This window comes from Echinops telfairi, unplaced genomic scaffold (genome assembly GCF_000313985.2).
Source record: "Echinops telfairi isolate 266 unplaced genomic scaffold, ASM31398v2 ScPeMD7_23;HRSCAF=83, whole genome shotgun sequence".
Taxonomy (NCBI): Eukaryota; Metazoa; Chordata; class Mammalia; order Afrosoricida; family Tenrecidae; genus Echinops; species Echinops telfairi.
In genome coordinates, this window is record NW_022103920.1 from 34,571,379 (window position 1) to 34,582,950 (window position 11,572).

The 11,572-nt window shown below is 42.0% G+C and overlaps 2 protein-coding genes across 2 annotated transcripts in view; one reads left to right on the forward strand and one right to left on the reverse strand.

Annotated features, from left to right (window-relative positions):
• The window catches only part of LRRN3 (leucine rich repeat neuronal 3), a 45,878-nt gene extending 45,292 nt beyond the window's left edge, over positions 1-586 (reverse strand). Inside the window, exon 1 of the mRNA XM_004702582.2 lies at positions 178-586. The gene's annotated coding sequence lies outside the window, so the exon portion shown is untranslated. The remainder of the gene's footprint in view (positions 1-177) is intronic.
• IMMP2L (inner mitochondrial membrane peptidase subunit 2) overlaps positions 1-11,572 on the forward strand; it is a 1,081,477-nt gene that overhangs the window by 556,262 nt on the left and 513,643 nt on the right. The gene's annotated exons all lie outside the window — the stretch shown is intronic.

Below are 11,572 nucleotides of genomic sequence, written 5' to 3' on the forward strand. Positions count from 1 at the left end.
CTGCATCGACATTTCTTCTCAAAAGTAACATGGAAAACGCTCTGAGAATTCACATAGGAAGGAGACATCAAAGGGAAATGTGCAGATAGTTAAAAAAGGAAGAAAGAAAAGAAAAAGCTATCAACTCAACCAGAAATTGAGCACATTTAAATATAGATAATGTGATTTTAAACTTACCTGACCCCGGCAGTTTCGGCAGTTTCGACGCTCCACCACCTTCCAGTGGATCTCTCTCTCTCTATCTCTCTGCGCGCCCGATGCCTCAGTTTCTTTACTTGAGATAATCACATGGTTGTGTTTTTGCCCAGGTGTACAGAGGTGCAGACGAGTGTGTGAGAAAAAGTACACACCACCACACACTAAGAATGTGCACACATGCCTGCGATTCGATCTCCGGATTGGAAAGGGAGAGGCAGGCAGGCAGGCAGGCAGGCGGGCGGGCGGGCGGTGCAGGTTCCCGTGCTTATGCAGAACTCTTCCTCTGGGCGCAGGCTGAGGCTCTCAGTCCGGCGTGGAGAGATCCTGCGAGCTGGCTGGCCCTGGCTTGGTTTCCATGGTGGTTAGCGGTGCATCGTTCACCCGATCAGTTGTCACACTGACATGGTGCTGCCTGCTCGGCGGTCATTAATAACCGAACGCCCTCCACTCCCCAGAGAGGAGCCAATCGCTTCAGACTGCCAAGACGTAACGCTCGCAGCTGCTCCCGCCTGGTTGGCTGGAGCAGCCTGTCTGTTCTATGACACTGCTGCTGGGGATGCGAGCGCATGGGAACAGGCTCGCCGATTTTCCTGGGCATCCTTTTCTGCCTCTCCCCCAGCCCCTCCCAGGGGAGAATTGGGAATTAGGACAAGTTCGCTCATTTTCAGGATTTGCAGCCACTCCCAGGAGCCGTGTCTGCTCTCTGGGGATAGGGAGGGCATAATCCTAAGAAGGATTTCCGAAATATTAAACACACCTCTTGGGAACTCAGAGCCTCCGGTGTCCTCTCTGTGAAGTTCAGGACCCACCGGGTTGTTTCAGATGCCTTTCCCTCGGGGCATTCAGTCCCCTGGACAGGCCCTGGTCGGGTCTAGCTTCTGTGCTGGCTGGTCAGTAACACTTTTATTATTTTTATTTTTGGAGAAATGACATTTCTTATCGAGATCGACCAGATTTTGTATTAAAATGAAACACACTTGCCTCAATTGCCACGGTTCCCAACACTGACATTCGAGGGGATATATATAATATATATACATATACACATATAAATATATAAATTTTCAATTGTAATCATTCACATCTCGTGATATAACCAGTCTGTCAGCCATGCATAAACTGACACAGGTGTAGGAATATTTGGGTGCATGTGTTCCATTCGGGAGTAATAGTTAAACAGTAATAAATTAAAATCTCATAAATGATTATTTTCTATTCTTAGAACTGTTAACTCTGAGGAGACATATACATTACATTATAATACCCACCTCTGTGAAAGAATTTTTAATTGCCAGAAATTTGAAAAAGAAAACGGAAAGGCATAGTGGTGTGTGTTTTTGAGGAAATGCGCGCACACACACACACACACACACACACACACACCCTTACAAATTAATAGACAAAAATTTAAATAATGCATATTTTACAACCTTAATTAGAGAAACATCTTGTTGAGAAGAATGGAACATGAGGATTAATTTATCAACAGGTCAAAAGCAGGCTAAATCCATGACTCCAGCCCTCGTTTTGAGAGACTACCCTCTAGTGGAGTTAAAGGAAATGACATTTTTCATGTTTTTAGGATTTGGGGGGATGGGAGTTTGGGGAGGTGGCTTCTCTTCTAATTACTCCACAAATACTTCTGGAAAAGACACAGTTTGCATTTATTATGGGATAAAAACCACAAAATTTAAAAATCGATAGCTTTGTTTCTGACAATGAAATGTGTTCACAGTGTAGTTTTCTTTCAGAAGACCCCAAATGCTTTCATTATTTCCCCATAAACTTTTAAAAAATGGTTCTAATCACTTGAAGACAAACTAAGCTCAAGGCAGGACCATGTATTTTGTAATGCTCTTGTGAAGTTGCACTGGTTTGCTCAGGAAGCACAGGCCGGTCTGTAAGTGGCAGAGGTGTACTGGTGAGGGTTGCGCGGTTGCAGGGTCGGCCTGTCTGTAGTTACATTTGTGGTCAGAGTAGGATTCATGCTGCCCATTCCCCCACTTTAAACTGCCAGGCTCTAATGTGTTATGTAGTCGAAATTATTACAACACTTTGCAGAATTTATTTTCACAATTATGTATTTTAAAATTAATGTCATGATTTTTAAAAAGAGATTTTCATTTTGTACCATAAATTCCTTAAGTAATTCCTTTGGATTGGATGGGGTTGACTGTGCAACTGACAGACCAGTATCATGCATTCCCAAAATGAAGGTACGTTTGATCATCAAATGGATGTATGAGTGAATAACTTTCTAGTTTTATAAGTGAAACTAATAATTACATCTGGTATATTAAGTTTCATGCTACCTTAAGTTATTTTATTAAAAATAAAATAAAACAAAACAACAAACCCACTCCCATTGAGTCAATTCTGACTGACACCCACCCCACATAGTTTGGGAAGATGTTTATCTTTACAGGACCAACCAGTCTCATCTTCCTCCCTTGGAGGGCCTTGTGGGTTTGAACCTCTGACCTTGTGGTTAGCAATTCAGTGCTTGCCCAACAATGCCACCAGGACTGTTTGTTTCATAAGAAGCTGCACTGAAGTATTGTGTGCTTGGTCAGGCTGGAGCGTGGGGGATGAGATTGCTTGTCCGACCATCACCTTTTGAATGTCGGAAAATGATAGATTCAATAGGTTCCATACTAACTTTCATAAACAACATCCTGGAGCATTAGAAGAGAGAATAATTCTGGCTTCGGCTGAAAAAGGTGAGGACGGACATTTTTTTTCTTTTTTGGCAACCATTTCCTTCTTGGAATTACCGTACATTTCAGGAGAGTTTTCACTCATGAGTCAGATCTATCATTTACTAGAAATATATGAAAGATAGCTGTCCTAACAGAGCATTTTTAGGCATGATATAAAAATGTTCAGTCGTGATGGTCTAATGGGCTTCAGGGCTTTGGAATTAGAACAATTGTGTATATTTTTTAACTGAGAACTCTGGGCTCTTAGAGATGCCTTGAATCCTAGAAGGTCGATGCAGTTGTCAGCGCACACATTTGGTCCAAGAGAACTAGGACCAAGCCCCACCCCACCATCAAATTTTCCAAGATTTCCATGCCATCTACTGGATAATTGACAGGTCTTTGCTTTTGCTCTTCTGATCCCGCTTTTTCTCCCTCCCCACTGTCTCCCTTCTTCTCTTTTTCAGAACTCCTCTCTTCCTGCCTTTGCCTCCACTCCAACCTCGGTGAGGCTTTACATTGTGAACACACTGTATTACATGAATCTGCATGCAGCTCTCTTGTGTAATAGTGCAGGGTTATCTGAAAGTGTATTCAAGTTCCAAAGAAAATACGAGGGTGTACCCCCACCCCCCAAAAACAAGATTTTTTAAAGCTCTGTATTTAATTTTTTTTTTTTTTTTTACAAAACAACATTATCACCTCTGAAGTCCTCTCCATTAGGCTTAATACATTAGTCAAATCTGCATTTCCATTCTTGGGAATATTTTTCAAATTCAAAGTGAGAAAAATACATACTAAGAAAGCTTGTTAAGTGGAGCTTTTCTCCGTTTGGGGGCGGGGGTTGGTACCCCCTTCGATATTGAATTGATTTTGAAACAGAAAGAATGAAGTATGTCCTGTCAATTCTGTTGAAGAGAATTTTGCCTTCATTATCAAATAAGATAATACTGGGATGTGATACATACTTTATCAGTAATTTAAAGGTTGAAGTTTTTAATTTGTGAGTGATATATTATTGTCCCAACAAATCTTGGGCTTTGCTTGCCTCTGTGATTTTAGGCAGAGGGGTAGTTTGCTGCAGCGGGCCAATGTGCAGTGTCAGGGACCGTTTGGGTACAACGATTAGCCTCTGTACCTCTGTGACCATGAGCAAGTTCCTTACCATCTCTGCATCTCCGTTCCCTCCCTGGATTGTTAAAGCAATTGAATGTGGACGGAGTGCTTGGCTAAGGGAAACATAAATAAATGCTGAATGTTTGACGTCGTCACGATTGATATTATCACTGTCCATCCATCCATCATAGCTGTGGTCTTCACCATCATTATCCTATTCCAGCTCCACCCAGTGTTTGGATTGTACTTTTAAATTTCCACTAATTGTACCTCAAACCTCAAAATCATACCCATTCGTAATAAGCCAGTTCAGTTTAAACGCTGTGTGCCCTGTATCTTCTTCTGGGAGCCTCTAACAAAATCCAGTCTCTCCCTTTGCAGACAGCATTGTTCTTTCTTTCTCTGACACCTTTGTTCTGTATTGTAATTGTTTATATAATGTGACCTGCATCCCCTTTTAGTTTTTAAGATTCTCCAGGAGTAGGATCTATGTCTTTTTATTTTTCAGTGCCATAGTGGATAAAAACACAGAGCAAATAACATTTGTTGAGCAGTAACATATGCCTCTCCGTATTTTCAAAGTTATTTAATCTTTACAACATCTTTATCACATAGCTATTTCTATCCTTATTTGACAACATGGAAACATTGGCTTAAAAAATTTAGATTACTTGCTGAATTTCCCCAAACCATTAAATTATGGAGCTAAAATTTAAACTTGGTTCTGTTTCCAAAATCAAGGCACAAGCCTCTCAGTCGTCATCTGTATAGTAAATAAATGCTTGATTGATGGATGAGCCAACCAATTCAGTGTAGTCAGCAACAAGGGACATCAAAAATAAAATACTATTTTTTAAAAAGAGTGCATTTTATGCACTAGATAGTGAATGCTTCTATATAGTTATAGTTGTTCCGTGTGGGCAACAGATTTTTATTGCTAGTACAATTTGAAAAATAGGGCCTTGAAGAAAGGCAGTGCCGATTGTAGAGATGAGTTGATAGGCTCAGAAAGCAAACTAAACGTCAGGGAGCCATTGAGGACAAGGGGCTGAGAGAGGCCTTCTGTGGCCTTGTGGACAAATTCCAATCACAGAGTCCCTCTCAATTAAATGAGAAATGTGTAAGGTGAGCACAGTTGGTTGTTTGCTAGAAGGATGAACTAGAACAAGTTGACTCTAAGCTGGAGTTTGGGGAAATTGTTTGGGGTGGCGGGGAAAGAGACCTTCATTGAACTATTGGTTTTATTTGTAATGAAGGCTAGCATCTCATTTGAAGAAGGACAGTAATTCCGCCACTCCAGGGCATTCACAACTACAAAGGAGGGAGATGTCACAAATCAAGAGGAGTGGTCTGTTTTCTCTCTAAAACTCTCTTCCCTTCCCTGTCTTTCTCTTTGTCTGTCTCCATGGATCCCAAGTGCATCTCATCTTGGCTTCTCTCTGTGCTTCCTTCCCCTCATTCTTTTCTCTTAACAAGTCGACTGTTACTCTGCTGTGGCCTTTTGGGAAAATGACTGCTGTTAAGGGGACTGTGATGTGCAGGATAGAACATTGTGCATAGGATGTGACCTAGACTTCAAGAAACAGAAGGAAAGAATGGAACAGAGAAATAGATAAGTAGTCCATAGCAAGATAGGTAGGCACACGAGTAGGTAGTTTTGTAAGTTACACAGAAGGATCAGAAAAGAAATATACCACGGTGTTGTCAGGACTGACATCCAGTCTTACATATACATGGTTTGCATTTTCCTTTTTATATTTCTCAAACTTTCTATTGTCACTATATATTATTTTGTCATCAGGAATAATAGAATTATTTATATCTGTAAACTGGAGCTGTCTTGTTTTATAAAAATATGTAAACTTCTTAGTTAATAGTCACCATGACATTATAAAATTAGCAATACCACAACAATAATAATATTGGACAACATTTATGGAATAGTTTTACTGTTAAGTTTATGGGAAATTGAATTAAAAGACAATGAGATTTTTTCCCCATGATTTTTTTGAAATCCCCTTATATTCATAGACTCATAAATGCCTCGCTAAATTTTATCATGTCATTTATTACTCCCTGTGCATCCCCATGAGTTAGAATCAGCTTGATGACCGTGAGTTTTGTTGTTGTTTTGTTTTTTTCCAAGCCTTTAATGGAAATCAGAGAAATGTTTACTTAGAAACACAATAATAACAACAACAACAAACTAGTCAAGAAAATTCCTTCCAGGATAATTTTGTCAGATCCCTGACTTCAGCGACATAGCAATGTTCATCAGAGTGCTGTTACTTACGGGAGAATAGAGGATGCCTCTTGACCTAGGTTGTTTTTGTTTTCTCTTTGTTGACCACTTTTTTTCCTCGTCTCTGGTTGCTACTTATCGAATGAAGCTGAGCAGAGAGCCTGTCTTTCTCCTTCAGAGAGCTGGCAGTTTTGAACAACCATCCTTTTGGTTAGCAGGCTAATGCTAGTCGGCCAGGACTAACAGGGTTCCAAAGAAGTAATAACCCAAACCAACTGCCAAGGAGGAGACACCAACCCGGGAAGTTACTTTAGTGCAGCAGTCTGACTCTGACAGGTCTCCATGTCTGCCAAGGCGGAGTCCCAAATCCCTGTGAGTGTAGTATTATTCTCCAGGGCCCTAGTGTTGCACTGTAGCAAACACTGATGGGGTTATTTGGCACATCTGTGTGGTCCACCCAGCCATGCCTCTGCTCTGACATCTGTAGCCAAAGTGCTCCTGGTTTGGGAGTGGCTGGTTCCCATACGCCCAATCAGTGTTGGAAAATGCCCTGAACCATGTCCTCTCTGCTGTTCTCTGAACCATGAAATAGCCTCCTGGTTGTGCATGTTCTTGCCAGCACACTCCACATGCCATTACTTTGGCTGCTGCTTCTTTGCCATTCTTCCTAAGTTTAGCATTTGCCGATGGCTGTCCATACCCTGGGTGGTGTAGTGGGTTATGAGTTGGATTGCTAACTTTCTTGTGCACACTTTGAACCCACCAGCTCCTCTGTGGGAGAAAGATGGGGCTGTTTGCTTCCACAAAGATTTAGTCTAGGAAGCGCTGTCCAATGGAGCCACGATGAGTCGGGTTTGACTGGATGCCAGTGGGTTTTCCATGTGCTCTGCTGGGTGATAGCATCTCTGACATGTGCTGGTACACTCATGAAGCGCAAACCTGGATCACTTTCCCTCAAATTAAAATTCTTTTTCCATGTCTATCTTTCTAACTACTTTTTACACTTTCTGATAGATACCTCTATGGAATGACACGGACACACACTCTACATGCTAAATCTGATCCTTAAGTTTCCTCTTAACTGTTTTTTTCCCCCTTGATTCTTCAGTTGTAACATCACTACTCAGAGGCATGCAGAATATTTGATTCCCCCACTTCCTTATATCTTGCATTCAGCTAGTCAATAAAACCTGCAGATTTTACACCTGTTCTAGAGGAAGAAGAGACTCCAAATTCAATATAATGGACAGAACCAAAATTGTTACACCTTTTACAGGACAAAGACAAAGGCATGGTCTGGATGTGGGAGATGAGCAGCACAATGCCATCATGGTTTCCGATGGCTGGGTTTTCTGCCCCACAGAGCTGGAGCTGAATGGCCTAGGGTAGAGTCGTGCCCTTTGTGCATGTATTAGCATTCTCGAGCGATCTTTGTAATACTTCTCACTGGACAACGATCCTGAGCATTTCCACATGTAATGTGACCTGTTAATTTCCATTAAAAAATCTCCTAATCATGAGCATTGTCTGTGAGTTCTAGATGGCCATGGCAATGGCCTACAGAACCCAGATGAAAAGTAGTATGGTGTGTGAGACCGAAGAGAAACATAGCTACTTAAACAGGACATGGAGAACAAAGAAAATGGTCACAGAATCTTGATTGGCCCTAGATGAAATCATCATAGTTGTATGGGGGACTACATAAAACAAGACTAGGACCATGACTGGGATCCCTGCAGGATGATAGATGAGGAAAACCCAACAAGATGGGTCCAGGACCCCTTGACCAAGGAAATCAGGGTATGAGTCACAAGTGTACAACCTTAATACCCCAATTTCCTCCAAGGCAAGTCCCTGAAGGTGAGGCTGCCCCTCCTTGGACTGCCCAGAGGAGTTGTAGTCATCATCCCCTTTCAAACACACTCTGCCTGAGGGCAAAGCTTTGCACATTCACATTGCTGGTCAATGGGTAGAAAGAACTCCATGGAGGTGAAAGCTATGTAGAGACTGAAGAAGGAGATTAGGTGTCCCACTGTAAACTGTAAACGCCCTGTAAACCTAGGGCTCAGAATTTAAGCTCGAATACACACCTCAATTAATAAAAATAAAAAATCGCGGTCTCTTGCCTTAGTGGCTGCAGTTGACTCCTAACTTTTCTGCTTCCTTCTCACCTGCTCCAGTCTCTCTTCCAGGTCATCTTATTCTGCCACATGAAACCCTAATCTGTTTCTCATCACAAGCCAGAAACAGGCCAAGGTCCTTAGCACTCAGGGTCTTTCAGAACTTGGCTTTTAAGTCTAGCTACTTCTTATCTGTCATGGTTCCAGTCATGCAAAACCTTTGTTGTTCTTCAAGCACCACACTGGGGTTCGTCTCCTCTGTGTGGTTGATGAGACCCGTGGAGTTCTCACCTCATACATAACATGTAGGCATGACACCGTGTGCTTCAGTCACACTGCCTCCCACTCTTCAACTTTGACTCTGCACTGCAAATGTCCCTTTGCTGGGAAATTCTTTTCTTCCCAAGCCAGCCTCTGCTTGGAGCTCTGCCTCTGGGCCCCATAATCCACAGTAATTGTGCAAGATGTATATCTGTATAAGTGGATGAATGCATTTTGCGTAGAGAGATGATGGATGAGAAAGAAACATTGCAAAATTTTTATGCACCGCAGCATTAAGTCTCTGATTGTATGATTGTGGCTGTGTAGCCTGTCAATGAGAATAAGGCTATACTTGTGTGAGGAAATAAGCCATCCTCCGTGATGGTGCAGTGAGTGGTTACATGTTGGGCTGTGATACACATGGTGGGCAGTTTGAAACCACCAGCAACTCTTCAGGAGAAAGACAGGGTTTCTAGTTCCCAAACACAGTGCCAGTTACAGGAAACCCTCCCGGAGTGGCTATGAGGCAACATTGAGTGGATGGCAGTGAGTGTTTTATTTGTTTGTTTTGGTTTGGTGGCTAACTAACTCAGAGATGCCTGCTCTTAACCATATAAAGAATCATATATATGTGAATTAGTTTATCGTGCCAACTTGGCTGATAAACACATGTGGGGTTAATTGAAGGATAGAGAGATAAATGGCTGGGTGAGCCTCACCTTTCTAGTTCTTGGGTCTCTCACTTACTGATGGTTGGCCAAGGGTCTAGCTGCCTTAGCCAGTTCCCTGCTTCAGCTGGCAAGGCTCACTTCCTGCAAGACATCCCTGAGGAGAAGCCACATGGACCTACCCCAATGCAGCCCTGGGTGCTGGAGTAACCGTGTAGAGGCCCCTGCCAGGGCTGAGATGCTTACACGTTCACTGCTTTGGTTTTCCTCCTGCAGTCAGCATCAGTGTGGACTACCATGGGTTGGTGTTGGACTTTGTGTGCAGGACTTTGTGGGTTGCTGTTGGACATATAGATTAATGTTGGGCTTGTGATTTTGGGCAGCACTGGGTTGGGATGTTTTCTTGATGCACACTTACCCTTTATATAAAACTCTCTCTTACAAATGAGTTTCTGTGTATTTGTTTCTCTGAAGTACCCAGACTAACGCAATATGAATATGCACCAAGAGGCGAAATCCATCAAAGTTTCTGGGGGAAAAATAAAACAAAAAGTGTATAACTAGCATAGATGGGAATGGAGCATTCTCTCTGGTAGAAAACACGTGTTGTTATTTCTGTGGTGGTTTTGCTATTGTGGCTCAGGAAAATACAAACAATTTGCCTTGAGCTAACCAGAAAACACAGTGGGGCAGATCAGTATTTGAAATATGTATTGTATTGCAAATTCAGAAAAATCAGCTGTCCAAAATAATGAGAATACCTATTATTCATTGAGTATTAATTATGAAGGGGCTTCAAAAAGGTCACGATAAACCTGGGTAAAAAAATAATAGAAATCCCGTGATCTTTTTGCAAGACACTAAAGTGTGGCAAGTTTTTTTTTTCATAGTTTCATTCTTTACAACACTTATGAATTAACATAAAGGGCAGGCAATCAGGTTCTTCCGCCACTTACCACAGATTAAGCTGAGCTTGGCCATTGAATACGGAAGACCGTAGAAGAATCTATGCATTTGAATTGTGGTTCTGGAGAAGAACATTGAAAATACCATGGACTTCTAAAGGAATCAGGTGATCTGTATTGGAAGAAGTAAGTCCAGCCTGCCCTTTAGAGGCAAGGATGGCAAGACTTATGACATATTTTGGACATATTGTTAGGAGATACCATCCCTGGAGAGGGACATCATAGTTGGGCAAAGTGGAAGGGCAGCAGCAAAGAGGATGGCCCTCAATGAGATGGACTGAGACAATGACAGCATCAGCGGGCTCAGGCATAGGGACAACTGTGAGGGTGGCGCAAGACAGTGCAGTATTTAATTCTGTGGTACATAGGGATTTATGGGTTGGAGCTAACTCAGGGGCAACTAACAACAGGAACAAGCTGAAGTTCAGAGAGGTGGGCTCACTTTTGCAGTCAAAGAGATAATGAGGAGTTAGGGTTTGAATACAGGTCAAACTCCAAAACCAGCCTTCAGAAAACTATCATCTTCCTTTACTTACCTCTGAGTTCTCTTTCCTTCTTTGCATTTGCACTGGCACAACTTTTGCTTCCTGGGTTTTATTATTTTTAGCCAAATTGACATAACACATTCATGGTAGAAAGCTAACAATGATTTATCTGGATTTCATTTCTCTCATCTTGTAATAATGAACTGCATCAAGGTGTCTATAAACTACTATCCTCTGTGGCCAGCATTATGTGAAATCAGGTTATATATATATATATAATATAAAATCTAGTATATATAACATTATGGTAGTTATATATAACCATTTGCCAATTTGAGAGGATTAAGAGTGAAGGGGTGGATTCTAGCCTGTCAATCAGGTGATAGCCAGTGAGGCTTCTGTGTGGGCATGGCTTTCTCCTGAGGATTCTGGAACCTCCCGTATTCCTCCTTGGAGGCAGAAGACACTCTCTCTCTCTGCTCACTCCCTGTGGAGAAGACACATGGAGAGAGACTGATGGAGCTGGACCTCTGGACTTGGAGAAGCAACATGGAGACCCCTGCCAGAGCTAAAATGCTTATAACGCCGCTGGATCCACAAGACTTCCTACTCACTGACATGTGATTTTCCATGCATTTGACATCATTGCATGTGTTTTGTGAGTCTGAAGAGGACTTTATATTTTGATATCAGACATATGGGCTAATATCAGATTTAGGTCCTGATCTGGTCTAAGCTGGGATGTTTTCTCAATATTCAACTTCTCTTGTATATAAGGCACATATGAGTGTCTATGAATTTGTTTCTCTAGTCTACCT